The sequence below is a fragment of the Sylvia atricapilla genome, chromosome 17 (assembly GCF_009819655.1).
Source record: "Sylvia atricapilla isolate bSylAtr1 chromosome 17, bSylAtr1.pri, whole genome shotgun sequence".
NCBI classification, from domain to species: Eukaryota; Metazoa; Chordata; class Aves; order Passeriformes; family Sylviidae; genus Sylvia; species Sylvia atricapilla.
Genome location: NC_089156.1, coordinates 13,420,358 through 13,433,397, shown reverse-complemented (window position 1 = coordinate 13,433,397; position 13,040 = coordinate 13,420,358). Strand labels below are relative to the sequence as shown.

Here is a 13,040-nt window from a genome sequence, read left to right as displayed (position 1 = left end):
TGCTGGGCTGCCCACGGCGGGCTGGCAGTTTCCTGGGGCATTTGTACTTGTGATCGGGCGGAGGATGCTGCTGCTGAGTTCGGCTGTGGGTCAGGAGGGGTTGTGATCTGGAGATGGGAATCCCCAGAGGTACAAGCTGTGGGAAGTGGCTGCCCCACCGTGTTCCTCTGAGCCGTGTCTCAGACTGACAATCCTGGATCTCACACCGAGTGGCAGGGCTTTAGCGGAGCAGGGAAAGAGGCACTGAGTGAAACATGTGAAGCGTTGATGAGATGCTGTAGCAGGTGTCTGATCTCCTGCGTGCTGAATGGAGTTTGGGTGTCCTGATGGCATCACTTCAGACCATTCAGTGATTCCTTCCTGGAGCCCTGGAGCTTGTTTACACTCCAGCCGGAGCACACTGACACTGCACCTATGTCTGTGTGCATTTAGAGCGTCCTCGGAGCTGAAGAGTTTTCATCGACGCCTCAGCCAAAAGGTGGATGCCCTTTTGCAATACTTAATTTAGATGGTTCTGAGCATTCCTGGGAAATATAAATTAGGAGACGTATGCATTTCTACCCAGCACATACTGTGCATCAGCAGTTCTGTTCTGGCAGGAAAACAAAGTTTTCATGTGGTTTGGTCTTCAGAGGGGAATAAGAGCATAGGCATTTCATCTGTGATTTTGCAAACATACTGGTGAAGAGTCCTGCTTATGAATATCCCTGTTAGAAAAGGTATCAGTGACTCCTAACACCCTTTTACATTTCCAGAGATCAGCACTTTTCTTTTTTCATTAAGTGAGCTATTTTTACTCAGTAGCTTGTATGCAGAACTGAATTTACTGAGAGAAGGCAGAACACAGAGCTGTGGATTTCTGTGGTGGATCCCTGTACCAAATTCCATTCCCCTCCTCCTTTCCTTAGAACAGGACAAGAAAGAAAGGACCAAAATTAGAAGTCTTCTCAAACGTTCCCTCAATGCAGTGCCTACAATAAGCCCTGTTCTGAAGTTGCAATTGGGAGTGCATTAGCAGCAGGGATTAGAAGTCAGAGTCTTTTCAAGAGATTGCTTCATTCACATTGCACACCAGTAGCCTGTGATTGCCCAGCCGGGCTGTAAACGATGGGGTTTATTACAGGCAATGTCATCAGTACCTTGGGTAGGCTCCCAGTGCTGGGGACTGAACTTCTCCATTCCCTGCCTTTTGCTGGGTTTCACTTTGCTGCCCTGACTCTGCATTAACACAGTGCTGGGCTGAGATCGCAGTTTATTCCAGGATTGCAATAAATGGCATTTCAGTTGACAGAATACAGCATTTCTTTTATTACCAACTCAGCAATTACAGCGTTCACGTGTGATTTCATTCTGAAATGTTACTGATGTCTCTTTTGAAAGGTGTAGTAGGGAAAATTGCTTCAGCAGAGGGGTTGTCAAGCCGTGGCACAGCTGCCCAGGGAAGAGGTGGAGTCCCGGTGCCTGGAGGGGTTTTGGAGACCGGAGATGTGCTGGGGATGTGCTCAGGGTAAACGGGGCAGTGCTGGGTGAGCAGAGCCTTTCCATGGGCTCAGGGTCTTTCCAGCCTAAAGAATTGTGTGATTCCACGAAACCAGCCCCAGGAGATGCCAGCAGCCCCACTGGTGTTAGCCGTGCACTTCAGGTACCCACGGCACTGCTGCTGAGTGCCAGGGCTCTGCTGCTTTGGAAGACAGATCTCTCTCCTTCATGCAGTTGTTTGTTTTCCCTTTGGTAACAGGCTCCATCTGCACTGCTGTGCCCTAAGACGCTGGAAAGAGCAGGAGAGTCTTCCAGAGATTTAGAGCATGAACTTCACAGTGTAAAAGGTTGATCCCCGCCCCCCTCCACGTAGTAAGAGGAACAGATGACAAATAAATCAGGCGTGATTACTACTCCAGGGCATCTTTCTTTGATGCTTTTCTGTTGCTAATAGAAAAACTCCCTCATTTGTGACACGATGACAAAGTTTTCCGAAAGAGAAATAAAAGCTTTTAATGTGCAACAGCAATCAGCTGTCTATTGTGTATAGGGCTGCTGCTTGTTCCTCAGAACCATGGCAACACACCCTGTACTGCACAGTTTCCAAATCCTGCAGGTAATAATGGTGAAGACTCGAGAATACTATTGTGATTTTTCCTTTGCTTTCATCTTGTAAAATGCAGAGCTCCAGGCTGAGAAATGAGATGTTTTCAATAATGAGCTAAAGATCCGGGCCAGCACTATATCAATGATGGTATAAGCCACGTGTGTTAATGCACCGCCAGCCTAATGGTGCCTGGAGGTGGAAGGGCAGAGGTGGTGATGCTCTGTACCTCCACTCCTGGGCCATTCACACCTTTGTCTTCAGCAGGGTTTGCTTCACTCAGTCCTGGGGGGGCAGTGCTTGCCCTCAGCCGGTTCAAGGTTTTGCTCTTTGTTATCAAAGGCTGTTTGTTTTGCTGTTTGTTATCTGTTAAAAAAGAAGTTCTTGGGAAATCCTCAGTCAGAAAATAACCCGGTCCAGCTGCCATTAAGGAAAATGGCTACGTACAACAGGCACAATAATGTGGGTGTTTTGTCCTCTTGTTTAAATGGAAAGCCATCAGCTCCACATACTATTGTCCACAGGAGGACAATAAAAACTCCAATACTGGATTTGAGCTCCAGGTTCCAGGCCTGGCTTAAGTCTGGAATGAAAACATCTTCCATAAGGTGCCAAACACTTTTGAGATGTATATTGTGAGACTGGAGATTGAGGAGCCTTTTTCATTAGGAATGTCTCCAGATAAGACCACATTTCATTGATTTCCAATTTCAGGTTTAAGCTGACTGTAAAAACCCCAAGTGAATATTTTAGTGACTTGTTCTGCTTGTGTTGTGCCAGGCATTTTGTGTCCTTCTGTGTCATCCTGGGCAGAAATCTTGCTGCAGGTTGCTCTCTAATGATATCTCAGGCCATAGAGCTGCTGGTTTGATTTTCTTTTTCTCTCGGCTTTATTGAAACGGAGGCTTGGCAAGTGAATTAGGCAGGATTTCCTTGTATCCCCTCAGGGGGTTCCTCAGAGCTAGAGATGTGCAGGGATGCAAATCTCCTGTTACAGCAGAGTGAGTGTGAGGAAAGCAGGAAACCAAACCCCCAAATGTCACTGCTGGTTCGTTCCTCCAGAAAAGTGGCAGTATATGAGTCATGGGATCTAGCTCTCTACGGGGGATTAAAACCAAAGATTGTTTTATTTGATTTATGGGATGTATTTTTTCCCTCTCTTTGGTGGTGGCCTGACAGGAGTTCAGGGTTGACTCAGAGTTCAGACTGACAGATTGTGATGGTGATGGACACATTCCTTTTGTCCAGGTAACAGTGCTGGGGCAGCTCGTGGCCAGAGCCATCCCCAGCATCTGCTGCTCTGTGTCTGTGTGGGAAATGTGCTGTTTGCTGCTCTCACCTGAGCACAGAGTACACTGTGGTCAGTAGGAGCTTTTCCTTGGGCTCTGCCTGCCAAAAAAACCTCAAAAGGTTTCTGTAAAACCCCCAAAATAAATGAAATCTTTCCAGCATTAAGTTCAAGCAGTTTCCTTAAACCCAAAGTTTTTGTGCTTTGTCCCAGCTGCATTGAACTTGAAGTTGTTTGGGACACTGCAAAAGGGAAGGGGAACATAACTTTTACTTTTTTGCTCTTGCTGTTTGTTGCCACAGAGTTCTTGTGAGAAAATCCCCCTTCTGATTCCTTTTCTTTCAGTAAAAATTAATAAATTCAAGCTAAACAAAAAACTTCCACCGCTAGACCCATGTTTTATTTGTCAGCTGCAATACTGCCTTAATGTGATTTGGTTTCTAATATTTCCCTGTAATGTTCTCATTTTTTTCCTTCTGTCTTTTCTTTTATTAGTTCCTTAGGAGTGGCAGGCTCCGTGACACCAACCAATGTTTTAGATATTAATAAAAGCGGCTTTATTCAATAAAGATCAGTTTTATTTAATAAAGGAGAGAATCAAACGATAATCTGATTTTTCATGCTGCATTCACATTAAGTCAGGCTCCTGAGGTGGCTGTGGATGCCAAGTCTGGTGGCAGTCTATCCCGGGTCCTGCCATACATAAACATGACTGCAGCCAGATTGATTGCAGGGAAGCTGAAGAGGCAGCTGAGATTCAGCACAAGTTTGCTTTATAAAGTGGTGCATTAAATGACTCCATTTTCAGCAGCCTTTGTACTATTGCCTGCTGCATTATTAATGGCAGCTCCAGATGAAGTGGGTTTTAAGTAGTGCCGAGACACGTAGATAACACTAATTACCACGAGCAGTTTAAAGTACAGATTTGAGGACGTTGGGCTGCTTCACCCCGGGGCTGAAATGTGGGCACAGTGAACTGTGGAATGAGGATTGGCCTCTTCCCGTCCCTCATCTCTTCTTCTGTTGAACAGAGAAAATTGAATATTAATTCAGGTGTCAGGTGTTGGGCTGGTGGCCCCTCAGAGCCAAGGGACTGGAACTCTTCATCTTCCAGGGCACAGCCCCTGTGGTGTCAGTGCAGAATCCCAGTTCCTGAGTTAGTGCTGTGGGTTCAGCTGGGGCCAGGGGAGCAGCAGTGACACTGCCAGCCCTGCCACCAGTGACACTGCCACAGCAGTGACACTGCCAGCCCTGCCCCCAGTGACACTGCCCCCAGTGACACTGCCAGCCCTGCCCCCAGTGACACCAGTTACTGATCCCCCTGAGTGTGTCCCCAGCCCCTGGCAGTCGGGACAGGGGCCTGCAGTGGCCTCAGTGGCCCTGGTTCAGAGCAGATGGGGGCTGTGGGGTGGTGTTTCACAGCAGTGGGCAGTCACAGACCATCTGAGCACCGTTTGACACCAGTGGCAGAACCCATCTGTGTGCAGTGATGGGAGGAAACAGGAGTGACAAGGAGCCTTTTGGGCTGCTCCTCAGTCCTGTCCCTTGGGACAGCACCAGGGCACTGTGCAGCGTGCTCTGGACTTCCTTCTGAAGGTTAGACGGCTCCTTTCCTGCAAAGGGCTGAGGAAAACCGCTGTGAGACACTGTTCTGGCTGGAAGTGTTGCTGTGAGCTCTTTGGTGCTGCTCTGATGCTCAGACACTGTTTGTGCTCCAGTGCAGCTGAGGATTTAAACCCCCCTGAGCAGTGCAGGAGAACCCTGCCTGTCACTGTCACTGTCAGGGACACGGAAGATCCAGCAGGGAAAGCTCTGAACTTTATCTCTCTGACTCTATTTATACACACTTTGACAAGAAGCCCAAAGGTTGGCTACACAGGTCTCCACCTCTTTGACCTCACTGGTGAACATCACCATCCATCATCTTCCTCCTCCCAGAGGAGAGAGATGTAAACCAAACAGGTAAGTTCTAAAAATATCCGTGGTTTTCTTGAAGCTGTGTGAGAATAAAGTACAAGCAATGAAAAGCAGGCAAATTTGGGGCCACAGGTCACATGTGGCATCTGCACTCCGGGGTCAGTTCCGGGCCCCAGAGCTGCTCTCTGCACACAGAGGATGCTGTTTGTCCTCACTGCCAGCAGTTCTTTGTCAAGGTGTCCAGAAGGGTTCCTTCAGGGAGATCTCTGTGCTGAAATTGTCTCCCTGGAAGTGGCTCAGCAAAATGCACTTTTGTTTCTTGTACAGTGTGTAAAAGGTTGGTGGTGGTCTCATCAACGTTGGCACATTTCCCCAGGTTTATAAAGCAGAAGGCTTCTTTCCTGCTCCTGTGGTCACTTCACCTTCCCACGGGCCCATCTGGCTCTGTTTTTAAAGTTTCTGTGAATTGGTTTGGTTTGTTTCGTTGTTTGGGGGGTTATTTGCAAATAAAGGCTTTGCCACAAGGATGTTTTGGCTGAAGTGTTTCAGCGATTTTCCCTGGTAATGGTTCCTAAACAAAACAGACCCACATCTGACAGTGGCCAAATGTGGATTCTGAACTGTGGGAAGGATCTTGGCTGATGTGGCTCTTACCAAAACAAGGACAGAAATCGGCTGTGTGTGTATAAAGAAGCAGCAGGGGTGATAACAGCAGTGCCACAGCAGAGGAGAGATGCCAACACACTCCTCACCCCTGGGGGACACAGCCCTGGGATGGACCAGGAGCAACAGCAGCTCCTCCCCAGCTGGACCAGGATGCCCCAGCCTTGTCTCCTGACGGGTTGGCTTTTAGGAGAGGCAGACTGTTGAGCAGACAGCCTGCAAATCTCTTGCTGAGGAGCAAGGCAGATGTCCAGATAATCACACAGATGAGTCTGCCTGTCCTGCATGCTAAAAGCATCCTCCAAGTCATGGAGAGTAGTTTTATCTAATGCTAAACGGGCTCAAAACCTTGAACTTTGTGGGCCCTCAACATCACTCGCTTTTTATTTATATTTTTAAAAGTGTAGTTGGATGCCTTCAGTATCCATTATGTAAATTCACTGTGCCAGAGGAGGAAGCCAGAGCTGGCAGAGGTAACGAGTCAGTGCTGCCTCTGAATATTGATCTAACCCACAGTATAGGGAAGGAAACAATTCCAGTTTGTCTTCAATCCACTCACCACAGATTCTGGATTAGCACGTGATTGTGACCTCCATTTTCTGCTGAGCCATGGTGACTCATTCTGCTTGTCTTCATGAAAACACGGCGATTTGCATCTGCTTGTGTTTGAAATATCTGCATTTATCCTTTAGTGTTGCATCTGTGTCCTAATGTAATCAGCCTTGCTTGGTCAGTTTTGATTTGCTGGTACACGTGGGGTGGTTATCTTCCTTGTCTGTGTGTGTCAGATTCCCACTTTTCACTTGCTGCTTTGCTGCTGGCAGTGGGGTATCTTGTCTGGTTTTCCTGCTCTGGAGGAGGGTTTGATGTGGTTTCTGTAGATTGTATTTTGAGCTCCTGTTGAAAGGACTATTCAGCTCTGCAAAACTTTGCAGTGTGATAAACGTGTAAATACACGGTGTACCTGCAGTTCCACTCCTGTCATCCTTACCTTGCTCTCAGAAATAAAAATAGGATCTGGTTTGCTCAGGGTCACGAGTGTGTCGCTGTGAAGATGAAGAAAAATCTCTTTATGTGGCCCACAGAGCAGGGCTTGGGGCAGAGCTGAGCAGCTGGCTGTGCCCAGCAGAGGGAAAAGCCGCTCACACGCTGCAGCTTTATTGCCACACGTGGGGCAGAGCACAGGGAACACTTTTACACTCCTTTTCCCGGGGTTGGTTCTGTTTAGGATCTGTTTAACCCCGAGTTTGGGGCTTTGGTAGGTGCTGTGCTCACCCACAGAATGAGCCACTTTTCTGAAAGCACTGAACACACTTTGTCCTTGTTCTCTAGAGGAGTGAGAGGGGAACGGAGCAGAAGGAGCCTTGCAGTGTGTGTGTCACTGCAGTCTGGTCCGTCACAGGCTGGGTCCTGTTCCGTGGTGGCACTGCCATTCAGATGTCACTGGAGAGTTCCTTTGTGCCCACTGCCAAATTCTGCTGCTGTGCCACTGCCCAGCAAATGGGAATCAGGGTATCAAAAATGTCGTGGACACTTCCCAAAATCTTCTCTGAGTCTCTGGGTTGTGCTGTCCCTGTTGATGACAGTGGCTATTACCCCTGCAGTGAATCCAGGGGTTGTTTTTAGAGCTGCAGCTCTGCACAGACCTGCCCTTGCTCACGTGGGCTGCTCAGGTCACCGTCCCCTGTCCCAGATCCTTTCCCCATGGCTGGGTTGTGGGGAGACTTTGCTGGGCTGTGTCCCAGCCCTGTCTGCTGGGGGATATTCCCTCCTTGGGGGTCCCCTGTGCCCCTCACTCCCTGACACCATCTGCCCTTCCAGTGGCTTTCCATGAGCCAGGCTGTACCACAGGGCTTTTAAAACAGACAGAATCTCTGCAGACAGGGCTCACACCAACGCTGGGGTCTCCGGCAGAACCGAGGCTCTCACACTGTTTGGTTTTTGGGGAGCAGAGGTGTCTCTGTGGGATAGGCTCCGAAGTGGGAAAATGCCTGAGAGCTTGGAGTGGCCTCCTCATGGTGCTGGTGGATTGTTTTAAATTACCTTATGAAGCATTATTTTTCCATCCCAGTTTTTTAAGTCAGGTATTATTCTCCGTTTACAAAAATGCAGTCGTTTTACCTTGTTAGAGTTCTCTTCTTCATGAGAGCAGGGGAATGTAGTGGTTCATGATGGTGATTTAGGACTGAGGGTATCCATTGGCATTCTATAACCTTTGAAAAATCACTCCTGTTCTCCTGCTTTCCCCTTTTTTTAACTGTCTTGTCTGCTCAGAATCCAAGGTGCTCAGGGCAGGATCTGGTTTACTTGCAGTTTGACAGCATCTGCTGGACTTTTTGCCACCTGAAAAGAATTAATTTCTAGCATCTGTGTTAAAAACTGGAATGTGACATTCTGATTGCTGGACAATGTGAACTGCTCAGAGGCCTGTAAGAACAGGAAAGAAGAGTGGGATAAGGAAAAAATAAAGATATAATGAAAGCATCTGTGTGATTGAAATATTCTAAGAGATTGAGTAGATCCATCGCCCGTTGTTACAATTAATGTGCTGTCTAAGCCTTTTCATGCAGCAGCATGATAAAGGGAACATAAAAAGCTTTTTAGAAGAAGATGTCATAAAGATGTTTTTGTATTTATTTCTGTTGCAATCTGTGTTAATAAACTATTAGAGAAAATATTTTCAATGCCTGTATTAACAATGCAACAAATCACTTATGAAAAAGCAGGTTTTTTGACAGATGGTACAGATCTTAGTAATATTTCATTCCTTCTTTGCCCCTTCAAGTCTTTGGGGTTTATTTTAAGCTCCTTCAGTTTGGTAAGCTGTGAACACAGTGGGCAGTGGTGGTAAGGAGATGGGGAAGGAAACTGTTGGTTTGTCCTTGTGTTATTGATGGACATGGAAAATGAGAGTCCAAGTGAAAGGATTCTTCTGAGCTAACCTGTATGAACAGTGGGAGGATCAGACACGGTCCTGTTCCTTAGCCTTTAGGTTCTTTTATTCTGAATTCTTAGCCTTTAGGTTCTTTTATTCTGAATTACACGGAGCCTGAGCTGGATCCAGTTTTGGGTTAGGAAAAACACGAAGAAAAGATCACTGAATTGGCTTGACAAAGAAGGTGGCATTTCCAAATGCTGTCCCCAGGCTGATGGTTTGAGTGGCATCTCAGTGCTCCTTTACCGTTGTTAATTATTCATTTGTCTAGAGCTAACTAAGGTAAATAGATCTGTGACCTTCCACAGCTGTTTGCTGCTGCTGTCACCTTTCCCCCCTTTGTCCTGTCACAACTTTGGATGCTGCTGAAGATGTTCCCCGCTGTTTCAGCTGCAGCAGTTTACAGCACAAACATCAGCATCCACTGGGTCTTTGCCTTTGTGTTTAGCCTCTTTATCTGAGCAGCAGCAGATCAGAGTGAAGGTACAATAACCACCGGTGAAACATGTATCTGTTTGTTTTCATTCTGTTTCTGTGCACCCACGTGCTCCTTTCATCTGTTCCTATCAGAGCCGGGAGTTTGGTTTGGATCAGACCCTGAAGAAAGAGAAATGCCTCTAAGTGGAGAGCAGTAAACACAGCAGACCTTTGTTCCTGTGTTTCTAGTCTGGTGCTTGGAATATCAGCTTGTGCATTACGGCTTCTCATCAAATAATCCAGTTGCATCACTAATAATTAAGTGATGGTTCATTAAGAGACTCTCTTTGACTGTTCTCCTTTCAGCAGCTGCAGAGAGGAGGGATGACTTTGGCAGCCTGGGCTCTGGGCTTTGGCAGCCCAGCGAGGAGCAGGAATTCCCATTTGGCTGGAGGGGAGCAGTCCCAGAGCCTGCAGGGTTACAGCTATTGCAGGAATTCCCATTTGGCTGGAGGGGAGCAGTCCCACACCCTGCAGGGTTACAGCTATTGCAGGAATTCCCATTCGGCTGGAGGGGAGCAGTCCCAGAGCCTGCAGGGTTACAGCTATTGCAGGAATTCCCATTTGGCTGGAGGGGAGCAGTCCCAGAGCCTGCAGGGTTACAGCTATTGCAGGAATTCCCATTTGGCTGGAGGGGAGCAGTCCCCACACCCTGCAGGGTTACAGCTATTGCAGGGCAGGAATTCCCATTTGGCTGGAGGGGAGCAGTCCCAGAGCCTGCAGGGTTACAGCTATTGCAGGAATTCCCATTTGGCTGGAGGGGAGCAGTCCCAGAGCCTGCAGGGTTACAGCTATTGCAGGAATTCCCATTTGGCTGGAGGGGAGCAGTCCCACACCCTGCAGGGTTACAGCTATTGCAGGAATTCCCATTTGGCTGGAGGGGAGCAGTCCCAGATCCTGCAGGGTTACAGCTATTGCAGGAATTCCCATTTGGCTGGAGGGGAGCAGTCCCACACCCTGCAGGGTTACAGCTATTGCAGGAATTCCCATTTGGCTGGAGGGGAGCAGTCCCCACACCCTGCAGGGTTACAGCTATTGCAGGAATTCCCATTTGGCTGGAGGGGAGCAGTCCCACACCCTGCAGGGCTGTAGCTGCTGCAGCAGGTCAGATGACCATTTCTCAGGCAGTTGACTCTCCCTACAACTTGTCTGGAAAGTTGAAGATGGGATGAAGAAAAGTCCCCCCCAAATGCTCCAGGAGTCCTGCAGGACGTTCTTTGGGGGAAAAGGGCTTTTGCAGTGTCTCAGGTATCCTCTGGAGTGCTGAAGCCATCCTTTTTTTGATAACAAGTGCATTCTGATTTGTTTTCTGCCTGAGAAGAGCAGCCCTCTGTGCTCACATCTGTGGTGACCCTGCACAGTTCCCTTTGCTGCCTCTTTGATCAATTTGTCACAAGAACTGCACATTCTCCCACTTGTTCCATCTCCTCCCTGCAAACAGGGGCAATCAGAATCTCCTCTGGAGCCCGTGGAATGGTGGAGGCAGTTCCAGTTATCTCCTGTCCTCCTCTGACCTCTGTCTTTGGGAAGAGCTGATCATTCTGTTCCTTCCAGTCAAAACCTGACCGGGGCTCAGCAAATGTGGCTTCAGCACCTCGGCATTTTCCTCTCCAATTTCTGAATAAATGTTTCTCTCAGACACTCAGCGAGTGAATCCTTCCATAATTCCTGCACTTTCTCTTGCCCCCTCCTTTATAGGTCAGTGCTGCTGCTGTTCTCTTGCAGCATCAAGTCTTGTTTTCAGCAGTGGCATGAACAGAAGGAATCACAGAGCAAAACAGACCGTATATAATCTTAGATTTAGGGATGACTTTGAACTTTAGTACTGACCTATCCGAGTTATCAGAAAAGAACTGAAACTCCAGGCTGGGAGCCCAGGAAATTAAGATTGAGGGCAAGCAAGAAGAAATTTATGGAGGTTGGGAGACAAGAAGAAGAAATAAAGTTCAAACTCTGCGTTGTGCTGCTGCTCTGCAGAGTGAGAGCTGATGGTGAAGGTGAATTTGTGGAAGCTGCATGGCAAAGGCAATCAGAGTGTGTGTGTCTGTGGGCTGCTGCAGGGGCACGGTGTGCCCAGAGCCATCCCAGGGCTCTGCTGCCTCCACTTACACAAATAGTTCATTTTCCCCTTGAAACTTGTATTGCAGAGCTGCCCTCACGTTAATTAAAGCAGTTTAAATTAAGGTACCATCCCTTTCCTTACACTTCAGTTTCAGACTAAGGCAAATGTTAAACTACCACAAATTTTCACGGAATAAATAAACCTTAATTTTGCTTGTGCTGAATGCAAGTCACAGCAGCCAGGGTAGAGTTTTGCTTATTTTCTCAATAATCTCCTGTGAAATGATTTGTATTTTATTTCACCTGCCTGAGAGGAAAATCAGGACAGCTGATGCTCAGTTAGTCCTTTGCCTTCAGTGGTGGAAAATAACTCCTTTTGGGTTTGCAGCAGAATATTCTCACACGCACATGAGCTTCATTCTCATCTCTTTTTTGCAGTGGCAAAGAGTGTCTCTGCAGATTCTGTCTTTGCACAATGGCAGCTCTCACACTTCCAGACTCTCTCAGTGTCTTCCCTTGACCTGCTGGCCAGGGGTGGTGGCAGGAGGGGTTTTGTTTGGTTCTCAGCTCTCACAGTAGAATTTGCCTCCTGCCCTGCACGAGGGGAGCAGAGAAACTGCATTGTGAGCTCCTGGAGATGCAGCTCGAGAGGAGGGAATAATGAAAGCACACAGATTGCTGGGCAAACTCTGCTAAGTGCTGTGACAACACAGCTGGGAAGAACCAGCCTGCAGGAGCCAAGGCTTTCCCGGGAACAGCGTTCAGGGGTTTTGTCATTTGGCTGCAGAACATGGATCTGACAGACCTTTCCTGGAGATTAAAGCCCCACCTCACAGGGATGGTGCAGGGACAGTGGCTGGCCAGTGGCTTTCCTGTACCTTGTCCATTGGGCTGTGTTCATTTAATCTGGACTGGAAGCTGTAAACAGAAAAATACTAATGATGATATTTCTTTACTGGGCGGAATGTGATCTAAAAGGAGCACGGTGGAGGTGCTCAGAGCAGAGCCAGCCTCAGCTGCAGCCTCTTTCCTGTGGCATTGGCATTTCTGCAGTTGAGTAATGAGCCATGCAGAGAGCTCACACACACAGCTCAAAACGAATGTTTTCCCCCTCATTTACAGAAGTTGGGGTTTTTCCTTGCAGCACCAGCTCCTGTAATCCTGCAGCTGCCTGCTGAGGTGGTTTGAGCTCCTTGATCTGCTGGAAAACGAAGGGACCAAAGAGAAAAGCTTGTGGGCTGCAATTAAGGCTGTCTTTTAGGAGCATCAGCCTGTACCCCCAGTAATCTGTTCATTGTCATTCCCTTGCAGAAAACATGATGATTATAGATCCAGGTGGGGTTCAGCCTTAGCTGTGGTTCAGGCACAGAAACCAGGCAAAGTGAGAAAAAGCTTGACAGGGATCACTCTGTGTATTTATAACTGCCATTGATGGGCCCCAGCAAACTGACACCCCATTCAGCTCCAAAACAGAGACCCTTGAACAAGAGAATGGTCGTCATTTTAATAATGAGATAAAGCCATGAGAGTTGGGTAATTCTCTATAACAAATATTACCAGTCCCTGCTTCCTCATTAATTGCTTCTCAGGGATAGTTGAAATTTTTGATGGGGAGG

The 13,040-nt window shown here is 47.7% G+C and overlaps 1 protein-coding gene across 1 annotated transcript in view; it reads left to right on the top strand.

The window, feature by feature from the left end:
• The window catches only part of LOC136369141 (transmembrane protein 132D-like), a 47,265-nt gene that overhangs the window by 248 nt on the left and 33,977 nt on the right, over window positions 1-13,040 (top strand). The gene's annotated exons all lie outside the window — the stretch shown is intronic.